This window comes from Ambystoma mexicanum, chromosome 13 (genome assembly GCF_040938575.1).
Source record: "Ambystoma mexicanum isolate Mex_15411 chromosome 13, UKY_AmexF1_1, whole genome shotgun sequence".
In the NCBI taxonomy this organism is placed as follows: domain Eukaryota; kingdom Metazoa; phylum Chordata; class Amphibia; order Caudata; family Ambystomatidae; genus Ambystoma; species Ambystoma mexicanum.
Window position 1 is genome coordinate 684,276,701 of NC_090938.1, and position 22,510 is coordinate 684,299,210.

The following is a 22,510-nucleotide window of genomic DNA, read 5'->3' on the forward strand; positions in this document are numbered from 1 at the left end:
CACAAAATATCGCTGCAAAAATGCTGCAAAATGCTGTGGTTTTGATGCCGCAATCCATGTAAAGGATGCGGGGGACACCCCCGCAACTCTCAGACCCATTATACCATTTAAGAGGACCGGGGGATACTCCCGCAACCCCCGCTCCCCTTAAATGGTGTAATGGGGTACAGCTTTAACGGGTCAAACCACTGCATTTTTGCCCCGATTTTCTTTTACAGGCGATATTTTTGTCGCGATTTTATCACTGCATACCCCCAGATGGTATTGGACCACCATGCGATAAAGACATCACATCCTGAAACGGAACTGACCATCAATATCGCAATGGTGCTTGACAGAGAGCTGTGGGGGGGGAGTAGGCTAAGCACAGCCCAGATGGTTAATTTTGAATGCATATTTGTAGCAGTCAGGTTTCAGGTTATTGTTACCTTGTTCAATGCATTATGGGATGTGTAGTGAAAGGTAAGAAAAGACAATTAATTTCAGTGTAGCAATATCAAGACTTAATTGCTCCTAGATTAAAAAAAAATACAGTGGGCCTCATTACGACCCTGGCGGAGTGGGTTTACGCCAGCGGTATTCGCGGCGGACCCGTCCGCCCTACTACGAGTTCCCGTAGCGCCATGGAGCGTTTTCCGCCTGGTTTTTCCGGGCGGAGAAATCCATGGCGCTACGGGACCTTGTTGTTAATTACGCCACCGTATTTTACGGTGGCGTAATTAACGCCTTCCCCACTCCCATTATACCCTATGGGGCAAAAATGGGAATGGGGAAGGGTAAAATGGGGAATGGGGATTTACCGCCCCGCCAAGGTCGGAATGGGGCGGAAAATCCGCCAACCCCCATGGCGCTATCGGCAGCTTTCCGCCGTGCTCCATGGTTCATTTTGCACCACGATTTCCGCCAGGGTCGTAATGAGGGCCAGTGCCTGTAATTATTTGTAATTTGTTTGTTTAAAAAACTGGCTTTGGTTGTCATGGAGGTTTGAGGCTGGGTACACCTCCAAGGAGGGACTTCTTTGTTATCCAATGTAGTTGGGCACCTAGCAGATCACTTCGGCTAACCAGCTGTAAGGCTCCTCGCTGTGCCAAGTGTTCATACGTTTCTGCACCATATTATCTGTGTTTTGCACTGTTTGTAGATGGGAAAACAAAAGTAACAAAACAAAATTTAAAAAAAGGCCAGTTCAAAAAGGCACTGGGCCTCATTACCCGGATGGCGGTAAGGATTTACCGGTACCGGTAAAATCCTTACCGCCTTACTACGAGGTCCCTTTGCGGGTTGGGGGATTTAACGCTTGCTATTTGCAACCCTATTTAAAATCCAACCCGCAAAGGGACCTCGGAGCTAATTACGGCACCGCAAAATTGCGGTGCCGTAATTAGCGCCTTCCCCATTCCCATAGAGCCCCATGGCTCACCGCCTACCGTGTAATGAGGCCCACTGAATGCTCGCATTGCTGCTCACTTGTTCGGAGGCAAGCATTCGAACCACTTCACAATCACTGCTATGATGTTGTTGCCTGCAGAACACAGCAAAGCATCATCTGATCTCACAAAGCTTGTGCATAGGTAGTGCAGTTTGTGTCTAGCACTACACTGCAGAGGGAATGGACAGTTGCTGTTAATTTCTCTTTAAGTCTATCAGTGATGGGGTAGGGGCAGAAGAATATGATATGGCATTTATAACGGGCCTATACAAAAGTGTAGGGAAGACAGACAACGATCCTACTAGGCCAGGTGACATTGAGATCGCGCAAGTGCAGTGGAGGGGAAAAGTGCTGGGGGAAAGGGGAGGGGGCAGTGCAGTACATAGGATAACAGTGAAATAAATAAGACAATAAATAAAAGGGCATCCAGCTGCTGGCAAGTGCAAGGGTAAGTGCAGACCACAGGGGTCAAGTGCTAGTAAGTGCTGTAGGGATACAGGAACAGTCCCTGATTGCAAGGGTTGCCAGGTGGGCAGTGCAGGTGTGCAACTGGCGGGGAGGGGTCCTGGGCCCGAGATTAGAGGGTAGCCAGGTAACCAGTGCAGTTTCAGATTCATCCAGGAGATCAGCAGGGGAGAGGAGTAGAGAAAGCAGAAGCAAAGAGGAAGGTCTTGAGGTGCTTCCGGAACCAGAGGTTATTCTCCTCAAGTTTCAGAGAGGAAGGGAGGCTGTTCCAGAGGGAGGCCCCAGCAGAACAAAGAGATCTACCACCAACTCGCTGCTTGGAGAAGCGACTGAACCTGAGGCAGTTGGAGGCGGATGAGCAAAGAGCTCGAGAAGGAAGATATTTAGGAAGAGAGATTTGAAAGTATTGAGGTCCCAGGCCCCAGAAGGCCTTGTGGACAATGCAGAGGGTTTTGAACTTAATCCTCGCCTCCATTGGGAGCCAGCGCAGAGATTTCAGTCCTGGAGAGATATGATCCCTGGGCTTGAGGCCAAGGGCAAGTCTTGCAGTCCTGTTTTGGATGAGTTGCAGAGGGCGGAGAGTAGAGGCAGGCAGATTAGGAAGAGGCTGTTGCAGTAGACCAGCCTACAGAGAACCAGAGCTCTGGAGACAGTGAGCTTCTGGGGGAAGGAGAGGAAAGGAAGAATACCTCTAAGGAGGTGCAGCTGGTAGTGTGACTTTTTAGAGACGTTGGAGATGTGAGGAGAGAAGGAAAGTGTGGAGTCAAAGATAATCCCGAGGTTTTTAGCCTCACAGGTGGGAGCAGGAAGAGGGTCAAGGGAAGCCGGCCAGAGAGTGACAGGAAAGGAGGGAGCAGGTGTGCCCATGAGGAGAATCTCAGTCTTACTGGCATTAAGGAAGAGATCATTGGTGGCATACCACTCCTGGATGGCGGATAGTCCGAGATGAGAGAAGAAGAGGTGGTGGAGGGGAGCCTGAAAATGAGTTGAATGTCATCCGCAATTGCACTGAAAGTTGGGTCAGAGAGCGGCAATGCGGTCGGCAAGAAGTGCCAGGTATTGGTTGAACAGCCAGGGTGAGAGGTTTGACCCCTGGGGAACACCACAGGTAGAGATAGAGGAGAGGAAGGACCCAAGTTGGACCTGGGAGGGTCGATCGGAGAAGGAGTTCAGCCAAGGAAGACAGATCAAGTAAGATGAGGACACAGGGGGTGTTGGAATCAAGGTTGGAGAGCAGGTGTTCACGGACATTCCGGAGAGCAGTTTCCGTGCTTCTGGCAGCTCTGAAGCCAGACTGATGGTCATGGAGACAACCAACAGATTCTCTGAGAAGATTAAGCTGGGAGATGGCCAGCTTTTCCAGTAGTTTGCCAAGGAAAGGAGTGATGGAGATTGGACGATAATTAAACGGACAGGAAGGATCAGCAGAAAGTTTATTTAAGCAGGGGGTGCACAAGGGAGTGCTTCAGGGGTGATGGGAAGACTCCAGTGGCGAAGGAGTGGTTGCATAAATCAGCCAGAGCAAGAGCCAGGTTGTTAATGTGGTCCTTGATGGTTTTGGAGGAACAGGGGTGAACCTGTTTTGACAAGACTTTCATAAATCGGCTTGTCTAGAAATCTCATCCGAGGAGAACAGGGGAAAGGCAGAGAAGGAGAGGTGGCTGAAGAAGGGCCAGAGGAGGAGCAGGGAGTAGAGGGAGGTGGGGGAGATGGGGGAGAGGAAGAGGAAGAGAGAGAGAGAGGACAGGATGTCCTGAATTTTAGAGATGAAATGAAAAGGCAGGGCCGTGCATAGGGCCTGGGAGGGCACAGGAGAGGTAGAGACTGCAGCAGGATTGGCCAGAAACTTGCAGATTTTAAAGAGTTCGGCCGAATTGTTAGATGCAGCGGAGACGCTGGCTTGGGTGTGGGCTTTCTTCTTGGTGCAGACAGAGAGTTGGTATTGCCTTTGGAGCAGGCGGCAGGCCAGTTTGTCATAGGATGTACCGGAAGTGCGCCATTTCCTCTCAGCCACCTTGCACTTACGTTTAAGGGTGAAGAGGTCTGAGCCGTACCAAGAGTCGCAATTGGATTTGGGTTTTAAGCAGATCCTCATGACGGGGACAAGAACATCAAGAGTATCAGATATAGCAGAGTGGAGCATGGAAAGTGCTATGTCAGGGTGTGAGTCCGCCAAGGGGGGGGGGGGAATTGGCAGCAAAAGCCTCAACTGACACACACTTCATGGGTCGGATAACCGAGAAGGTAGGTGGCAGTGCTATGGTTGGCCTGGCCTGAGGGGCGGAGAGGGTGAGATGGGAGGAGAGGAGAAATTGATCACTCCAGGAGAGAGGAGTGGTGAGAGGGATCGAAAGGGGAAGGTCTGAAGAGATCAGAACATCCTTAGTGTGCCCTGCAGAGTGAGTCGGGCCAAAGGGGAGAATAGAGAGCGAGAGAGAGAGTCGCAAAGGGCAAGAAAGAGTCCAATGGAAGGACAGGACGCATCCAGGCGGATGTTGAAGTCTCCTAGAAGGAGAAGTTCAGTGGTCGAGACCAGGAGGGAAGAGGCGAGGTCTGCCCAGTCAGAGAGGAAGGAGGAGATCTGACCAGGTGGCCGATAGATGGCAACCACAGTAAGGGAGTGGCCAGGAGAGAGAGAGAGCCTGTAGACGAGGCATTTGAAAGAGAAGTAGGCCTGCGTAGGAATGACAGAGGCAGGAATGTAGAGTCCATCGGTCTGGTGAGGGGACGACAAAGAGGATGTCAGTGAAAGTTTGCCTGGAGGAGGGACTGGTACAGATATCAGTGATAGGGAGGCCTGGGTTGGAGACCAGGATGTCCTTTTTACACTTCTTCCCACCAGTTTTAGTGAGGAGAGCAGGATAGTCGATAGAGAAGCAGTTAGAAAAGATAGGAGAGACAGATAGCACACTAGAGTAGGTGGGGAGAGGAGAGAGGAGGAGGGGAGTGGGAAGGGGTAGGGCAGAACACTAGGGAAGGACACAGGGCAGGGTGTAAGCAGACGAGACAGAGAGATGGGACAGGTAGACAAATGGACAAGACGACAGGCACTTAGTGGTAGAAAGGTTCACTAGATGAATGCTTTACTAGGAAGCAAGTCACAGCACGGCACTACTTTCACAATGCAATTTTTAAACACTTTCACAATGCAATTTTAAACACTTTCACAATGCATCTTTAAATACAGGAGAAAAACACACCTAAGTTTGAGACTTCTGAATAGTGTGGAAAAGGCCTAGGTTTCACAGTGCAATTTTAAATACTTTCACAGTGCAATTTTAAATACAGGAGAAAAACACACCTAAGTTTGAGAGTCTGCTATAGGGACAGGTTAGTATGTAAGAGTGAGGTTCTAAACCTAACACGGGCCACTCCTACCTTCCTTAGTTGCTGATGGTTGACGGCTGGGCCACTGGCCTGCCATGCTGACACCTGCAGACACAATATGGAGCCGCCTCTGAAGGAGCCAACCTTTGCCTTGGGCCCTTAGTCGCATGGGCTGCATGGGCAGAGGGCTGCGATGGAAGGGTCAGTGAAGATCAGCAGGCCCACCAATCGGGGAAGGAGGGCAGGCTGAGAGGAGGGAGGGAGCAACAACCAGGAAAAGGATGCCGGGGAGGGCAGGGAGGGAGAGAGGCATACAGCGCTGGAGCGCTGCAAAGGCAGGTGAAAATACAGCAAAATAAGGCCAAGGAGGGTCGCAGTGAAAACAGGCTCACCTTAAATCACAACGCCAAGGTGGCGAGGAGGGAGCTCGACGGGCCGTTAAGCTCTGGAAGCACCAACACAATCCACCAATCGGGTAAGGAGGGCGGACTAGGAGGAGGGAGGGAGCAGCAACCAGGAAATGGATGCCAGGAAGGGGAAGGGAGGGGAAGGAAGGGAAGGGAAGGTAGGAGAGGGGAGGGAGGGAGAGAGAGAGGCGTACGGCGATGGAGCGCTGCAAAGGCAGGTGAAAATACAGAAAAACAAGGCCAAGGATGGTCGCAGTGAAAACAGGCTCACCTCAAATCACAACATCAAATGCATTCCCAGAGGCTGCTTGCTGACACAAAGGTTATCTTATCATGGCAAAGTTACATTAAGTGTGAGCTGATATTAGAAATGAGGATAAGTACTGTAGTTTTCACGTTGCCCCAGAAAGTGACCGTAGCAAATTTTCCATGCCTTGAATATGTAAATCCCTGTTTTATCCTTGCCATGCACTGCCGATTCTTGTGGTCGTTGCCACACTGCTGCTAGAAAATGACCATGCCACTTTTTCATTGCCTCTGGAAAATTGTCCTGCTAAAGAAGTACCATGACAGTGTTGGCCCAGTTAAACACAAATTGCAACACGAAAAAATGTGGAAAAGAGCCTAGCTACTTGAGACTGCTTGGTGTGTTTGGAAAAAGTATGCCCCGTTGCATGATGGAGGTTCACATCAGTAAACCCTCCCTGGTGCTGGAGCACGACCAGTGCGGATGCACGCCATGCAGGTGCATGTTTTGTCTTAGGAAGATAAGTTTTCCCTGGGGAAAGTCCAACGCTGTATGTTTAATCTGTTTAGGTTCATTGGGTAGACGTTGTAAAGCGTTGACAGATTTATAGCACAGTTTACAGTGTGTCACCTCTATGGACCTTTTCAGGTGAGAGTTCTACCTTTTGGAGATAGCTATTTAGATACTGCAGTATTTTGTGCGTTTTTATTTTTTGTTATTTTGGGGCATTGCACATTGTTGAAAAATGACAAGTTACTCACCATAGTGACTAATGTACTCCTAGTCCATAGTCCCCTTTCCTCCATACTTCATGGGCGTTGCTCACTAGGGATGGGAACTTAACCTTTTTTCACTTAAAAAAGTATTCCCCTTTAAATGTAAAGGCGTGCGGATGCGTGATCACGGGTGTGTGCACTTCACTGACTCAGCCCTCCGGCATCTCACCTCAGTCCCCTTTTACACTTCGGCCAGTTTAAGACTACTAACTAACTACATTTTAGGGAGGATGATGGGGGTCATATGGAGTAAAGGGGACTATGGTGAGTAACTTGTAATTACTCCTATATCCCGTCCCCTTTCCTCCATACTTCATGGGCGATTACAACTGATGCTTAGCCCTTAGGGAGGAGAGGTGACCTATAGCCTTACGCAAATGAATTCCTCAGCACTGCTTGGCCAAAAGCTGCATCTGAGCTTGTGCTGCTGTCCAGACAATAATTCTTGCAAAAGACGGGCGGGGAAGCCTATGTTGCTGCCCTGCTGATGACCTGCCAAGGCACATGCCTTTGGAACGCACTGTGGTGGCCTTTGTCCTAATCGAATGGGAATGTAAATTTGATGGACAATCCTTCTTCTGCCGCTTGTAAGCTTCCTGGAGAGCCATCTTGCTATGGAAGCTTTCGAGGCTTGAGAGCCCGGCCTGGATCCTCCAAAGGTTTCGAACATAGCATCAGACTTACTGAGCTCCTTTGTCCTTTCAAGGTAGAACATCAGATTTCTTCTAACATCGAGACATTGGAGGACCCTTTCCACGTCTGACTGCTGATTTGAGAAAAACATTGGAAGCACAATCTCCTTGTTCAAATGCAATAATGAGACCACCTTTGGTAAGAATGTTGGATGAGTGTGAAGCACAACCTTATCCTTGTGGAAGGTAGTGTATGGTTCAGACGCAACCATTGCTGTATTTCACTGTCTCTGCATGCTGATGTACGACCAACTAGCAACGACGTTTTGATGGTGATTAGTCAAATGTCTGCCATAGCCATCAGCTCAAACGGCTTATGCACCAGTGCGTTTAGCACCACATTTAAATCCCAGACCGGGTGCGGGTGCTTAACCGGTGAATACAGCCTTGTCAGTCCAGTAAGATGTCTCTTCACCACTGGATTCGATATGAAGTATGATGTGGAGTCTGAGTTCTTGTAAGCGCCTATAGCTGCAAGATAGGTGCGAAATGTGCTCACCTGCACTCCTGTCATGCGCCGCCAGCGGGGTCTAGGGAGACTCTGGCGACTCTGCTGATGGTTCTGCAACGTTTTCGCTGAAGTTCAGTTCAGAAGTCTAGTTGATTTCCAAGATGACTGCTGCCACTATTTACCGGCATCTGAAACATGGCTCTGTGCGTTGCAACCCGTATCCTCAGGTTAGACACTCAAAGTTTGTTTTCTTCCTTTCCACTGCCTGCCGGTATTCTTCACATCCTTCCTCTCGGTGTCCTGTCACTACAGGGTTGTCGCCCCCCCCCTCTCTCTGATCCGCTCCGGCTGTGGTTTTCTCTTCCCTTGTTAGTGCCTTCATGCACGCTGTTTTCCTTCCCACCTCTTTCTCCCCCCATGCAGCATTCTCTGTTGCTTTCCTGTTTCTTCAGGAGACCATTTTGTACAATTGAGTCACCACTGCAGCTTGTTCTTTCATTCTCTATCTTCTTGGCATTCTTCCCCACACTCACCTGTTTCTCCTCGGTGTCTTTCTGAGACCGCTAAGGATTATTTCCCTCTTAACCATTGGCCTGCTGAAACCTTACCTTCCACTGGACAGTAGATTCCCCGGCGCATCCAAAAGGTCCTGTGCTTCTCCTGCCACGATATTGAGACTTTCAAAAACAGCTTCTTGCTCCTCCCATCCGGAGCACACTACTATCAAGATACACACAGCTCAATTCGAATTTTTTGCTACAAGGCTTTTTCCCTGATTGGGGTCGGCTCCTCGGAGTCCCCACTGCATGGATTGTTTCCACGCCCAGTTAAAGTGGCCTCCGGAGGAGCTCGCCCCAAGAAAGAAAAGAAGGCTAAGGAGACTGAATCCAGAAGAAGAAGAAAGAAGAGTGAGGTACCAGAGGATTCCTCTGAAGAAGGTGAGGATGGCGAAGGGGAAGGATCCTCAGATTCTGAGAACTCCTGACTTTGCTTGGTGCCATGAGAATGACAGTACTTGGTCCAGGGAGAAAGCCATAGGTTCTATCTTGTTACCTCTTGCTCAGAAACAGAACCTTGTCCACTTGCTTTTATGTTGGCTCCGCATGGAATCCTTTCTCGCCTTTTGGACGATTTTCATATTTTCCACTGATAATTAAGTGCTGTAGAGTTACAGGCTCAGGGATCAAGCCGCTAGGGCTAGCTTCTCTGGAACTGGGTGTATCACTGCCCCTCCTTGTTCCAAGAGTATGGCGGCTTCCATTAATGGAAGTGCAATTGGCTCCTGAGATGCCGGCCAAACCAGATCTGAATACCAGATTGTGGCTAGCCACTGAGGCACCACTAGTAGGAGGCGAAGACCCTGGGATTCCCTGACTTTCCACATTACTCTCTGTATTAAAGGAGTTGGCGGGTAAGCGGAGGCCCAAAGATTGTTCCAGGAGAGGTGAAGAGCATCCCTCAGAGAGAGATTGCCCCTGCCCATCCAGGACACAAATTGTTTGCAAGTCTTGTTGACTTCTGTGGCAAACGGATCCACAGGCAGATGGCCCCACGCTTGAAATATATCGGCCAGGACTCTGGGGCATATCTCCCATTCATAGTTTTACTCTCCTAGTCTGCTTACCCTGTCTGCTTCCACATTGCGGTTTCCTTGAAGATGGACATCCGTCAGATGAATGTTGTGAGAGATGGCCCACTCCCATATCTGGATTGTTAACCTGCAAAGGGGAGGGGTTCTGGTTCCCCCTTGCCTGTTGATGTAATACATACGTGTGGAACTGTCCCTTTGAATAAGACTCCCCTGTTCCTGACAAGTGGTAGAAAAGCTCTCAATGCTAGCTGTATAGCCAGTGAGCTCTAACACATTTATATGTTTGTCTTTGTCAATGCATGACCACAGCCTGTGAACGGAGTGGCGGCCTAGGGTAGAACCACCATCCCTCTAGGGTTGAGTCTGTTGTTATCATCACCAACGCTGCAGTTGTAGAAAAGGCATGCCCACTGCGAAGTTGTTTTTCTCTTTCCACCATAAAAGGTCTGGGTGCAGATCCACTAGTATGGCTATCCTGGTGGACTGGGAGTCCTTCTATTGGCTAGAGCAGCTCCCCAGATGCAACTAAATTTGTCTCATCTTGAGATTGGTGAAGGGGACCACCAGGAGACAAGCCACCAGCAAGTGTTGGAACCAACATGCGGTCGTCGATGTTCTGCTGAGAAAGTACCCAATGGAAGCCTTTAAGGTTTTGACTCTTTCTGGAGTAGGGAAAATTTTTTGCTCCAGTGTGTCCCACAAAAGTCGCAGAAAAAAACAAGGACTGAGTGGGGGCCAGCTGTGACTTGCGCTGGTTGATAGAAAACCCCAGTTCATATAGAATGTCCATGAGACAACGTGCTGTAAGTTGCACCACACCTGGTGACGCCACTCTGATTAGCCAGTCGTCCAGGTACAGGTAAACATGGTGTCCTTCAGCCCTGGTGAAGACTCGAGGGGAAGAATTCAACCCAAATGGGAGTAATTTGTACTGAAAATGCAGTGCCAAAACTATAGATGGGGCTGCCATATTGGGACATGTAGGTAAGCATCCTTAAGTTCCAGGGAGCATATCTAGTCCCCCCCCCATGCATAGACTTGTCTATCAGTGCCGGCATAACCATCTTGAATTTTTGAAGAGGTAGATAGAGGTTGAGGAATGACAGATCGAGCACAACTCTCAGGAAAAGCAAATCCGATAAAGGATCAGATAAGTCCCAACTTTTTGCTTTTTGAAACCCAAAAGTCTGCAAAAAACAGGTACTTTACAATCCGTGCGGAATATGCTACTAGTTAAGGGCAACCGAAAATTTGGAAATTGCAAAATCTATCCACTAATAATGGAAGGTGAAGACAAAATAAATATACCAAATGGATCACAGCAGAATATCAACCGATTTATCAATTGCAATACTAAATTTGTCATACATGGGGTCCTCTGCAGATGCAGAAAATGGTATATTGGAAGTACTGTGCAACCCCTTGTAATACGGATTATGGAACATTTAAGTGCAATCAAAAATAAGGACTGTAGATACCCATTGGCAGTACATTCGTTTTGAACACTCCAACTCATTGACAGACATCTCAAAGTTGATGGGTTTGGAGACATTGAACCTACCACCCAGGGGTGGAAATAGAGAACTCCGATTACGCCAGAGAGAGGCCAAGTGGATTAACATCATGAATACATGCCAGACTGGACTGAATCAGAACAGTGAATTTACACCTACCTCTAAATCGCATGAAGATCAAGAACTAAAATCACGAGTACATTTTGCACCAATGGTGTTTATTCTACAGCAATGTTAACTGAACAAATGTACCAATGAAGACATTGTGACAACCAGCTAAGTTCAATGAAATTATCAGAATCTCTGGTAGTCTAACTTGTAGAAAGGGACCCTTTTTGAATAACATGGTTGACCTAAATCCAACGATAGAATTTGGTTGTATGTTCATTTTTCGCCAGTCATTTTTTCGACGGGCTTTTATCTGGATTTGTTGTTCTTGAAAAAAACATCAAAAAATGTTTTTCTTTTTGAGAGGTCCCCATCCAAGGCTGCACTTCCCCTATTAAGTTACCTCCATTCCCAATCCTGCCACCCCTTATATAGCCTGGCCCACAACTACCTATGTTTTTCAATGGTGTTTTTCGTTAGAGAAATCAGCAACAACAAAAATCCAGAAAATAACTGGCGAAAAATGAACATTGTACCATAGAATTTGACTTCCTTTTTTGCATGCATATGTATTTACTGTAGCAAAAACAAAGAGGTGATGGCTGGAAGGTTTAGACTGAATCCTAACCTCTGGTATTGCTCTTGGAAACCCTCCAGACCATTGTTCTTCACCTGCCAAGCCATTGCAGAAATGGAAATACCATATGCAAATTAGGCTTGGTCCCACCCCAAAAGGGGAAGTCCAGCCCGAACTGCTAAGTCGCATCCCTTCTGCACGAGACCACAAGTATCCCCAGACATGTTTCAGCCTTGTTGGGCCTCATCAGTGAGGAGTAGCTTGGGTCTCTAGGTTTTGCTAATGTCACTCCGGGTGGGACGGGTATGCCCAGATGTGCGTCCCGTGCCTGCTGGGCATAGTGACCCAAGATACTCCTCACTGATGATGCCCAACATGGCTGAAACATGTTTGGGGATGCTTGTGGTCTTGTGCAGAAGGGATGTGACCTAGGAGTTCAGGCTGGACTACCCCTTTGGGGGTGGGACCAAGCCTGATTTGCATATGGTCTTTCCCCTTTTGTAATGGCTTGGCAGGTGAAGAACGATGGTCTGGAGGGTTGCCCAGAACAATGCCAGAGGTTAAGATTTATTCTAAACCTTGCAGCAATCACCTCTTTTGTTTTGCTATGTATTAGCAATGTGATTATTTTTAAATAGGATTGACTGAAATCCAACTATAGAACCTGGACTTCAATGTTTACATGCAAATGTATACTTTTTATTAATGTAACTAGTCTTGATAGGACTAATATGGCTCAAATTCGGGTCAAAAATATTTCTGGATACACAGGGAAGGACCTAATTTTGAATAATGATATATTTCAACTCAACTTTCAAATGTAGCTTTAATGCATTGCAAACATTCATATTTCCTCACAACGTGAATATCTTCATCACAGTGTAGGTGAATTCGAATTTAAATCTAATTTCAAAACTTAACATTAATTTTACTAAATTCACATCGGATGTAAACAATAATATACAGTAAAGAGAATTACATAACAAAATGTTAAATTCCCTCAAAAGAGCTATCTAACAAAGCTGTTCAATAATGGTCCCCATGAATAAATACGAACAGTATCAGAATGTAAAAAAAAACATGGCCGCTACGTTTGAAACAGACGGAATGACGTCACTGCGACACATCGTGAATGTGGTCGCATAATTCGCAATAATAAACATTGCGCACCATCTTCCAAAGATCAGTCCCATATAGAAACAGCGTTTGGAAGACTCTCTAGAATCTGGATTAACATATCCAGTTACCAAATACTGAAGGTAAGAATGTCGGTTAGATACTGTATCCCTAGAAGTTTTCAGATTGAAACAAAATTACAATTGGTATATAGGGATTTATAAACAGAATATATCTCTTGTTTTCACTTTATAGATACTACCCAATATAAAAGTATAAGAATCCAACACAAGGAATAAAGAAACTATCTATGAAACCATAAAGATTCCATTATAGTGAGCCAATGTGTGAGCACTATTTAATATATTATAAATAATTAAAATCAACCTACTAGTGAGTGAGTGGTACAAACCTTAACTAGCTATATTTATTTTATTGTTTCCTTCTCCTCTATCCTTTAGTTTGGTTTACCAATTTAATTAATGGGGAATAGAACCTCCTGACGATCCACAGCAAGATGTGTGGTGAAAAACGCGTAGAGGGACAATTAGTATAAAGGGAAAACTAAAATCACAATATATCAAGGCTAAATAACAATTTCACTTTGTGGTGAAATCGGCGATTGTCAAATCTAGGACAAAAAACCTTTTTCTTGCACAACGAAACCTATGAGTACTTTTTGGGAGAATTGACAGTTCTGCATAGAGAATTCACGGTTGAAAGTATGACACACAATGGATCTGTGATCAAAAAACAAACCAAAGTATTTTTTTAAATAAATCTGTTTTTGGAATGGTATTTGAAATAAAAAGTCAAATTCATCTCAAAACCAAAAGGAGTAAGGACATTACTTTATCCGTCTGGTGCAAAAACCAACCCGCAACACCCCCACTATCATTTACGAGCATTGGCCAGACACAACACTTTGGGTTGAGTTCTTGTTGGCTACGGCAAACCAAACGAAATTTGGAGAGATCATCGCTAATGCATTAATGTATGTCTGCAAACATACATTATGTATGGCACGCCTGGCTCTTTTTTTGAATTGCAAAAATCCTCGACTAGAAGCCGGATACTCTCTGAGGGAGGGGAACCTCCCCCACTTCTCTGTTGGCCACTAGAGCCGAGACCTCTGCCAGCAGAGTGGGAGTCCCAATCTGTAAGAGGGGTGGGGAGAATGGAGGGACAGGAAGGAGGGGTAGATGGAAACCCGAAGAAACCACTGAAATGGTCCAGAGGTCTGCAAAGTGACCACCCCAGAACTGAGCGTGGGAGGTAAGCCTACCCCCATTATTGTTTCTTTCCATATGAGGCTGGGGCTTGGGAGGGGGATTGGAAGAATCCCTTTGTAGAGGACTGCTGCTGCATGCGCCTATGCAGGCTAGGCGACCTTTCGGGTTGGTGTGCTCTGTGCTCCTGAAAGCCCCGGAAACCACCAAATGTTCTCCCTCTGTCCGATCTGCTTTGTACTTGCTCAAAGACTTTAGACTGCTGTTTGGCTAATATAGCTAACGACTTAGCAGTCTGGGAGCTTGCCTTCTTTTTGTTAAACTTCTCATCTGTCAAGGAATGGAATAACTCCACCCCCTCAAAAGGGAGGTCCAGAAGTCTCTCTTGGTGTCTGTATTAAACTTCGTGACCCTCATCCGGTCCAAGCGCCTCATGTCCGTGGCTATGCAGATGGCCCGCCCCACTGTCTATATGGGCCACAGCTGCTTCCATCATATCCTGCACCACCATCTTGGCTTCCGCTATTCCTGATTTGAATGCAGCCTGTTTGTGAACAGGAACTTCTGGCAAAAAATGAAGATTTCTCTACATAGCCTCTGATTAGAGGCTGCCAGCATGATATCTGCATTTGCCTGTCCAAGATGTAGGCCCACATTGAGTTATGCCTTCTATTTGAATGCCTCCAGTGCCCCGTCTTCCTTTGCTAACAGGGACGTTGTGGATGTCGAGGCAGTGGACACTGTAAGGAACGCATGGTGGCAATAGTAAGACAGACACAAGTGACCACAGTAAGTGACCACAGTTCAAGGGTGTTTATTTAACTTTCGTAAGGGTGTGATAAACGCCTATCTAAATCTACAGATGGGGCAAGCTACGACCATCAAATAATAATGCAGTCCTAGGGATGTCTTGTCAAATAAAAAGGGCCTATACTAAAAAACCTATTGCCACTGCTTACCACTCATTTGCAAATAATTTGGGGATAATGTTTCTGAAAAAGAAAATCATGTGTCAGGATGCTCGGCATCCCTTGCCCATGTTTTCAGCACGGGGCAAGGCGGGTCACTCAAGCAAAGCACACACTCTGACTTCAGCGGCACAAGGATACAGTTCAATTTCCACAGTTCAAGACCGTCTGTGTTCAAGCCTCTTTACCTATTGCAAGTCTCTTGACTCAGAGGGTCTGCTGCACAAAACAATAAGGAAACGTTCTTTCCCCTACGGTATTTTGAATGTACACAGTTCGGTTGTTCACCCTGGATCCCCCTCAGCCGGGCTCGGATCCTGTCAAAGCAAAAGTGTAACTCAAAAGTTCCAGGTTGGATCCCCCTCTGCCGGGCTCAGATCCCGCTCAGTTAGTCTCCCTCAGCCGGGCTCAAACCAATGCGATGTACTTTAAAGTATTGAAGACTTTTGAATGTGCACAGAGTTTAGCTTGACCGGCTGCATGACCACATCGATCTCAATCTTCCTTTTCTTACACTCAGCATCAGTTAGATACAAAACAGAGACTTTCAAATGAGCGCTACATGGCGCTGGACTACTCTGTATATAGTATCTTGGCTTGACCTCCCAAATTCCGATTACTCTTGTTGGTTTCTAATTATATTCGTGTCACCCATCGCCAATGCCTCACACACTGTTCTCTTTATACAAAGTTGCCACTTGCAACCTTGATTCAAAACACAAGCTGGTTCGTTATCAGTCTCTCCGACTCACCGGCTGTGCTGTCTTTTCTGATGCTGCTTTGTTGTAGGAGCTAGGGACAGTACCACAGCAGCAATCGCTCCTCCCCCCCTGAGTTATCGATGCGGGAGAGCCCTGGGTACCTCTGGCACACTGCACAGGTTTGCTGAGCCTTCGTTCCTGGTCTTCGTTTTTTTACCTTCCAAGGTTCACAAAAGTAACGGTCTTTAGAGTCCAAGGGTGCTTCCCTTCTTGGGACCCTCTCTGGTCTTGCAGTCTTTCTCCTTGTATTAAATTGCCATCTTGGAACTGCTGTCTCCTTGTGTGTTTTGCCTCGCTCGGAGTGTGCTTGCATGCTGCGCCTGTTATCCGTGTGGGGAAGTGTGATGGAAGTCAGGTGTGTGTAATGATCCGTATTTGCTTGTCCATGGTGTAGGGACATGTCAGGTATACGGCTCTGGTGTTAGCCCGTTGTCACTCACGGTGGGCTGTCCGTGATAAAGTGTTCATGTCAGGAAAGGGGGTAGGGGGGTTGAGTTCCCAGGTAGGATTTCCCAGTTCCCAGTTACCTGGTAGGATGGGGAAAAGGTGTTATATGAAGGAGATACCGCATCTCACCCTCCGGTGTCCCACTTCCACTCCCCGCATACCCCTTGCCCAGGTGACCCTCCCACACAGGTCCACCACCAGGAACTGGATCCAGAAGAGATGGCCGTGTCCTGGCCACCTGGAGGACAGATCCCCGGGGATTAGTGGGTGAGACACCTTCAGGTTTCTCCCAACGCCTGCGGCTTAGAGTACATTGACACAGCCACTATGACTGACGAATGCGGGTGGGCCGTGTGAGGTTAGGTCCAGCCCTTTTTGTCAATGCTGCCACATGCTTTTGAAGGAGTATTCCTGACCTGGTTGATCCCCCTCAATGTTAGCACCTCTTCCCGGACTCTGGTTGCTCTTGCTGAGGCTGCGGTATTCCCAAATACTCTGCCAAACCTTCTAGCCTGCCATGAAAAGTTCTAGTAGACATGGATCCTTCTGCATCCTCCTCCTTGTCTGTGTCCAGAGGACCTCCCCCCCCCCCCCCCCTTTTTGGGGCCATGTTGCAGGCTCAGAGCCCTGGCCTATGCCATCTGTCTGTTGTGAGACCGGCTGCAGCAGGGCCTCTGGTACCCTTTGTGGTACTGGGTCTGCCCTCAGTGGTGGCTGCAGAGGGACTTGTATCGGGGCTTGTGGCTGCACTTGTAGTGGAGACTGTGATTGTGGCGGTACTTGCACCGGAGTTGATGGTTGAGCCGGTGTGGGAAAAGGTACCACCATAATCTCCTTTATTAGGCCTTTAAGTATTCCCGCCATTTGCTGGGACCTCATGAGGGTCATACATTTTTTTCAAACGCTCCTCGCACGCCCCTCTGGTGCTGGGGGTGTGTTTGTTTTGGGCTGTGGCCTACTGGCCTTCCCTAGCCTGCGCATAGCTTGCCTACGTATAAGAGACCGATACAGACGGTACCGGGTGTGCCGTACACCACATTTGTGGTATGTACATTCGTGACCACTCAACGCTAGGGGTGAAGTCATGCCTCGACATCAAGGGCATACATCCGTATGAACCCTCCGGCTGGGGTGGGCGTGTCCCTTCATGTGGCGCCATCTTGTCTCCTGAAGCCGCCCTTTTGTCTGACCTTGCAGAAATGTGCAGGATACTCGAGTCCTGCAATGAACCTGTATAAGTGGGCACCTGGTTGCCCTCGAGCTTCTGCTCAGTACTCGTTCGCACCTCATGTACCGACCTGGAAGGCGTGTAGCCCTGGGGCTTGCACCCGGTAGTGCCCTTGCGTGAAGCCGCCCCCTCAGGCATGGACCCGGTGTCAGAGCAAAGCCCCTTTGGAGTACTCCTGGTGACAGAACCTTGCAGTTACTCATTCTGAGACCTGGTAGGATCTTGCAACCCCTCGGCCCGAATGTGGGTAGCTCTTGGAGCCTTGACCCCGGACTGGTACTAGGGTCTGAACAATCCCTCCCACTTAAGGTACCCCCAGGAAAGGAATCCCCTATGGGGGGTGCCTACTTGATCAGGATACATACTGTAGGCTTTGTCTTCCTCCATACGTATTTTATTAACTGCTCTGGCAGTGACCTGGAAAAAATCTCCCTTCACCTGGCCAGACGATTTTGAAGTTACTGCAGGTTGAGCGCATCACAGGTGGCGCAGCCTTCTCAATGGTGATCCTCTCCTAGGCGCTGGAAGCAGAGCACGTGAGGATCTGATACCGGGAAGGACCCGTCGCACGACAGGCACTGACTGAAGCTTGCCTGGACCGGCATGCGCCGGGGAGGCGAGGCACCGCAGCACCGTATTTTACAAAAACAAGGACAAATGTGGAAAATGAACTTTCCCGGGGAATTGCTGGCATGTGGATTTACGAGGGAAAAGGCCTCAACCACTAGCGCAGTGAAGTAGGCCCGTTCACGCTGACGTGGAAAAGAAGACTGAGAGGTGAGGCGCCACGTGCCCGTGACCATGCCACTGAGCGCCTTCAAATTTAAAGGGAAAATGCCTTTTTTTAAGTGAAAAAAAGGTTCCGTAGGAATAGATATATTTTCAGTCCTAGATGTGGCATCCAGGATGAATATTGGTCTAGTGTCGAATACTCGCCAGTGTGTAGCGTCCCAGTGTGTAAGGGCTCAGTGAAACGCCGGCATCAAAGTTGCAGAGATGACATTTTAATAAGCAAGTAGAATGCGTTACTTCATGGCTTTCCATGGGTTTCTGCCGGCACGCGTTTTACATACCACAAATGCTCACAGGAGGGCAGCACAACCTAAACAATAAGCGAGTTTTGCTGCTTACATTCCTGTGCTTCCTCTCCAACCAAGCATATTATCCACTCTCCACGTCCTGTCTGTTTTAGGGAGGTCTACACTGGAGTGCATAATGTCCACGTTATAAACATCATGTCTGTGGGTGTTCCTGGCCATAGGGGCTACTAGGCTGACACTTGGGGGACAGAGGGGAAATACCGTCAGGGAATTCGTGCGGGCGGAGCAAACTTGTGTGTAGGTGGGTGTCCACTGCAAGGATTGTTTGTGGGCACTAGTGTGCAATTAGGAGCACACCGTGCATTTTAAAGCACACCAGACCACTAACGTTGCGCAATAACCTGATGGGATTTAAGGTGCTTGCCAGTTTGGTAATGCTGCGATTGGTTTGTGGTGTGTGGTTGGCTTTTGTCAGCTGCTAGTTTATTGCGCATGTCCATCTGCATTCTGCTATAATCTCGTTTAAGTTGGAGTGCACATATGTTTGGATTGTCTTCGAGGTTTCAGTGGCTAGTCAGAGGAGAGGCTCCTGGCTAGAGACTCCAAATTGTGGGCACTGAATCTGTGACATGACCTAGTGTACAACCGGACACAGCATAATAGCCTCATATCACATAATAGAACATAACAAGGTGTAAAGGCTGGGCAAGGAGTGTTCTGCTTGCATACAAGCAAATAAGTGGGAGCCAACTCGGGTGTTTCCAAAGTGGAAAAGGTTTTGTTCCTGGGCGGTGTGCTGCACAAGGTATGTAACAAAACACCACCTTAAAACCATTCTACCGCTCAGCGTTCACCCTAACCAACAACACACCTCAACACGAATCCAGCACTGAAACCACATGGTTTAATACAATGGAAAGTGCACACCACACCACACCAGCCCTGCACGGACACATTACTAAAACTCTCCACAGTCTCCTTTTTACGCCACATACCGAGACACCACAGACAACCAACAATTCACAGAAGCAACCTGGAGCGTTTACTGACCACTGCTCCGGACAACTCACAAACGATCTCAAATGTACACACCAGAGAGAGCCCAATGCTTTTCAGATCTGCACATAACATTGCAACCTTGCCCTGCTACTTCTGCTTCGAGGTTTGGCTTATTGAATATTCCCAAGCACCAAGAAACCATGGTAAAGGCAGCGGCCGTGCTATACTACACCCAATAACACGGCACAGCATAGAGTGTCACTCATTCTCCTTTGGGGCAGAACTCGAGCTGTCAAATCAACTGACATTGTAGCACTGGCTTTTCCTGAGTCCCACAATGCAATTCCAGGTGATGCTCTCAGGGGCACTAATAGAGGCGCACAGCGGGGCACCGGTATGTCTGTAAAACCATTACATCTGCCCCATTGTATAAGGGAGGTTTTTCCAAATAGTGTGAACTTAATAACTTTTCTTTGGTGACATTTCTGTATTGAAATGTTATAACATACAAAAGATAAACCACAATATCATATTTTAACAAAGATACATCTTATAAACAATATAAATGCATATTTACACGACTTTTACAGGCAGCATGTAGTACAAAAAAAGAAAAGAAAGAGCCAGAGAAAAGAGAGAGAGCAAAAGATAGCACTCAAGGAAAGAAAAGAAGGGGCAAATAGTAAGGACAAGGAAAGGAGAGCAGAGAAAAAGAGACTCACATTTTTGCCCTTAAGTCACAGTGAGAGTAAATTGTTCGCCCATGTATTTATGGATGGTTGCTGTTATTTTTTTTAAATCTTTTTTTATTAGGATGCATGTGTCATCATCATACAGAAATCAAAGTTGTGATCTTGTCTTCAACAGAACATAAAACCATAAAAAACAAAATAAAAGCAAGGAATTAACAAACCAAAGAAAAAGAAAACAAGGCATCAAGTGTAGCTTATCATAGAGTATTAAAATTGTATTTGGTGTATGCTGTCGGCGTAGTGTCTGGAAGGGTGCACAGTGGGGCGAGAGGTCCATGCATTAGTCTTAGCCCAGTGTCCACCTGACCACTCTCCAGTATCAGTCGAAATCCCCGGTATATCCCACACTAGCTCACGCAGCCATGCAACCGAGCAGCCACACGTTCATGGGGGCTTATCGTCAGATGGGCTGAACATTGCAAGGAGAAGGGCTTTCCAAGCTGCTAAGTGCTCAGTGGGCTCTCGGATACCCTTCCTCATGGTCCTGTACCAACTCATGGTTTCTGCTGCACTCCATATCTTCAGATCACTGCCCCAGAGGTGATATTATGGCCCTCCTTTCGGCCTTCATGAAATGGCAACACTACTCTTGGCTAAGACGCAAGCAAGGTCCATGAATTTGATCACGTGCCTATTTTTATCTGGCCTGTGATAAACACCGAGTAAACATTCCATCGGGGACCACTGATATCCCTGGACCCTTTATAGAGGCCAACTCTATCTGGTGCCAAGAAGTCTGCGCCTTCAAGCAATTCCAAAACATATGCATAATGTCGGCATTATCAAAGCTACACCACGGGCAGGTAGGTGCCACCTTAGCATCAAACTTTGCCACTCTGCTGGGCGTTGTGTACATTCTGTGCAGCAGGTTGAGCTGTAGAAGGCGAAATCTGGCATTATGTGAGACTTTAGCAAAGCACAGTGCATTGTCCCACTCATTATCTGGCACAAATCAGTTTCCCATTCCGTTCTTAGTGTCGTACCTCACTCATACGCCACATTCAACAAGCTCCCATACAACTTGGCTACAGGCCGCCAGCCATCCTCCTATTCATACAACAGTGCCAGCAGCCCAGCCGGCTCCGGTTCCCCGGCAAGTCGGGTCACTTCTGTTTTGCTGTCTTAACAAGTTCAAGTATCTTAAAAATTGGCCTTTGGGAAGCCCCTCTGTCTGTCTGCATCAAGTCATCAAAGTCCCTAAACACCCCATCTTTGTACATATCTCCCCATGAAGCGAGCCCCACCTCATCCCACCTCCTAGCGACTTTAATTTCATCTACCCCCACACAGGCGTCTGCCATCATGGGCACATGCGGGGAGTATGGGTTTTGTAGCTTTAGCACTCTCATGGATCTGTCCCAAACCTGCTATCCAAGTTCAACCATGAGTGACGCCTGCCCCAGACAGCGGTCTGTGACCCACAAGGCTTCGTTGAGCAGTGCGGGGTGCACCACATCCCTCAACAAGCTAAACTTCACTGTTAGTTTATCAGAAAGCCAGCCAGCCAGCCAGCCAGGTGATGGAGCTCTGCAGCTAGGTAGTAGAGTTCCAGCCATGGAAGCTGCACACCCCCATCCTTGTATGCCATGCAGAGGGTGGTCAGGGCTACTTTTTGTGTGCCATGTCCCCATAGGAACACCCCCTAATTATGGAGAACAGCCATCGGAAGAAACCAGCTGCAATGAAACAATGCACATTAGGAAAAGAGTACATAGGCTGTGGCAGCCCAACCACTTTTACCAGGGATGGTTGCTATTATGATATATGTAGCAACACTATGGTCTTTTACCTCATGAGTGAGGATTTCTTTGAATTGCATAGGCAATGTGAACTGAATCACTATTATGAACTCTCGATTTTTGCACAGTAGGCATAGTGAGATTGTGAGTTTCCTAGGATCACACACTTTGTTTAAGTGGTGAAGCTGGGATTCAAACCCACTTTACTATTTAGGCGCTTTACCACTTTCCTTTCAAGCTCTAATTGGTACAAAAAGTTGTTAATTTTAGCTTTCAAGTACTACAATAATTATTTGGGCAGTGTCACGTGGATCTACTTGGGATCAAGAAGGGTGCCAAGACTGCACGTCAGCGTTCACTCACTTTTTTTGGGGGTTTGTTACAAGGTCGGGCAACTCAAAAGTGTGATCTTTCCCAAACAAAAGGTCAGGATGGTTCTCCTCTCAGTAGAGTTGGGTCCCTTACTCCTCTGAAATCTCTTCGCCCGCATTCTCTTCCATGGGATGCAGGCAACCCATCTTTCCTGGACTTTGAAGCAAGTGTCCCATTTCGTAATCTTCACCAAAAGTGGTTACCTCACCGCTCTGTACCACTTTGGGGTTTAGGGTGACCCAAACCCTTCTTCTTGTTTCAAACTAGATTCAGGT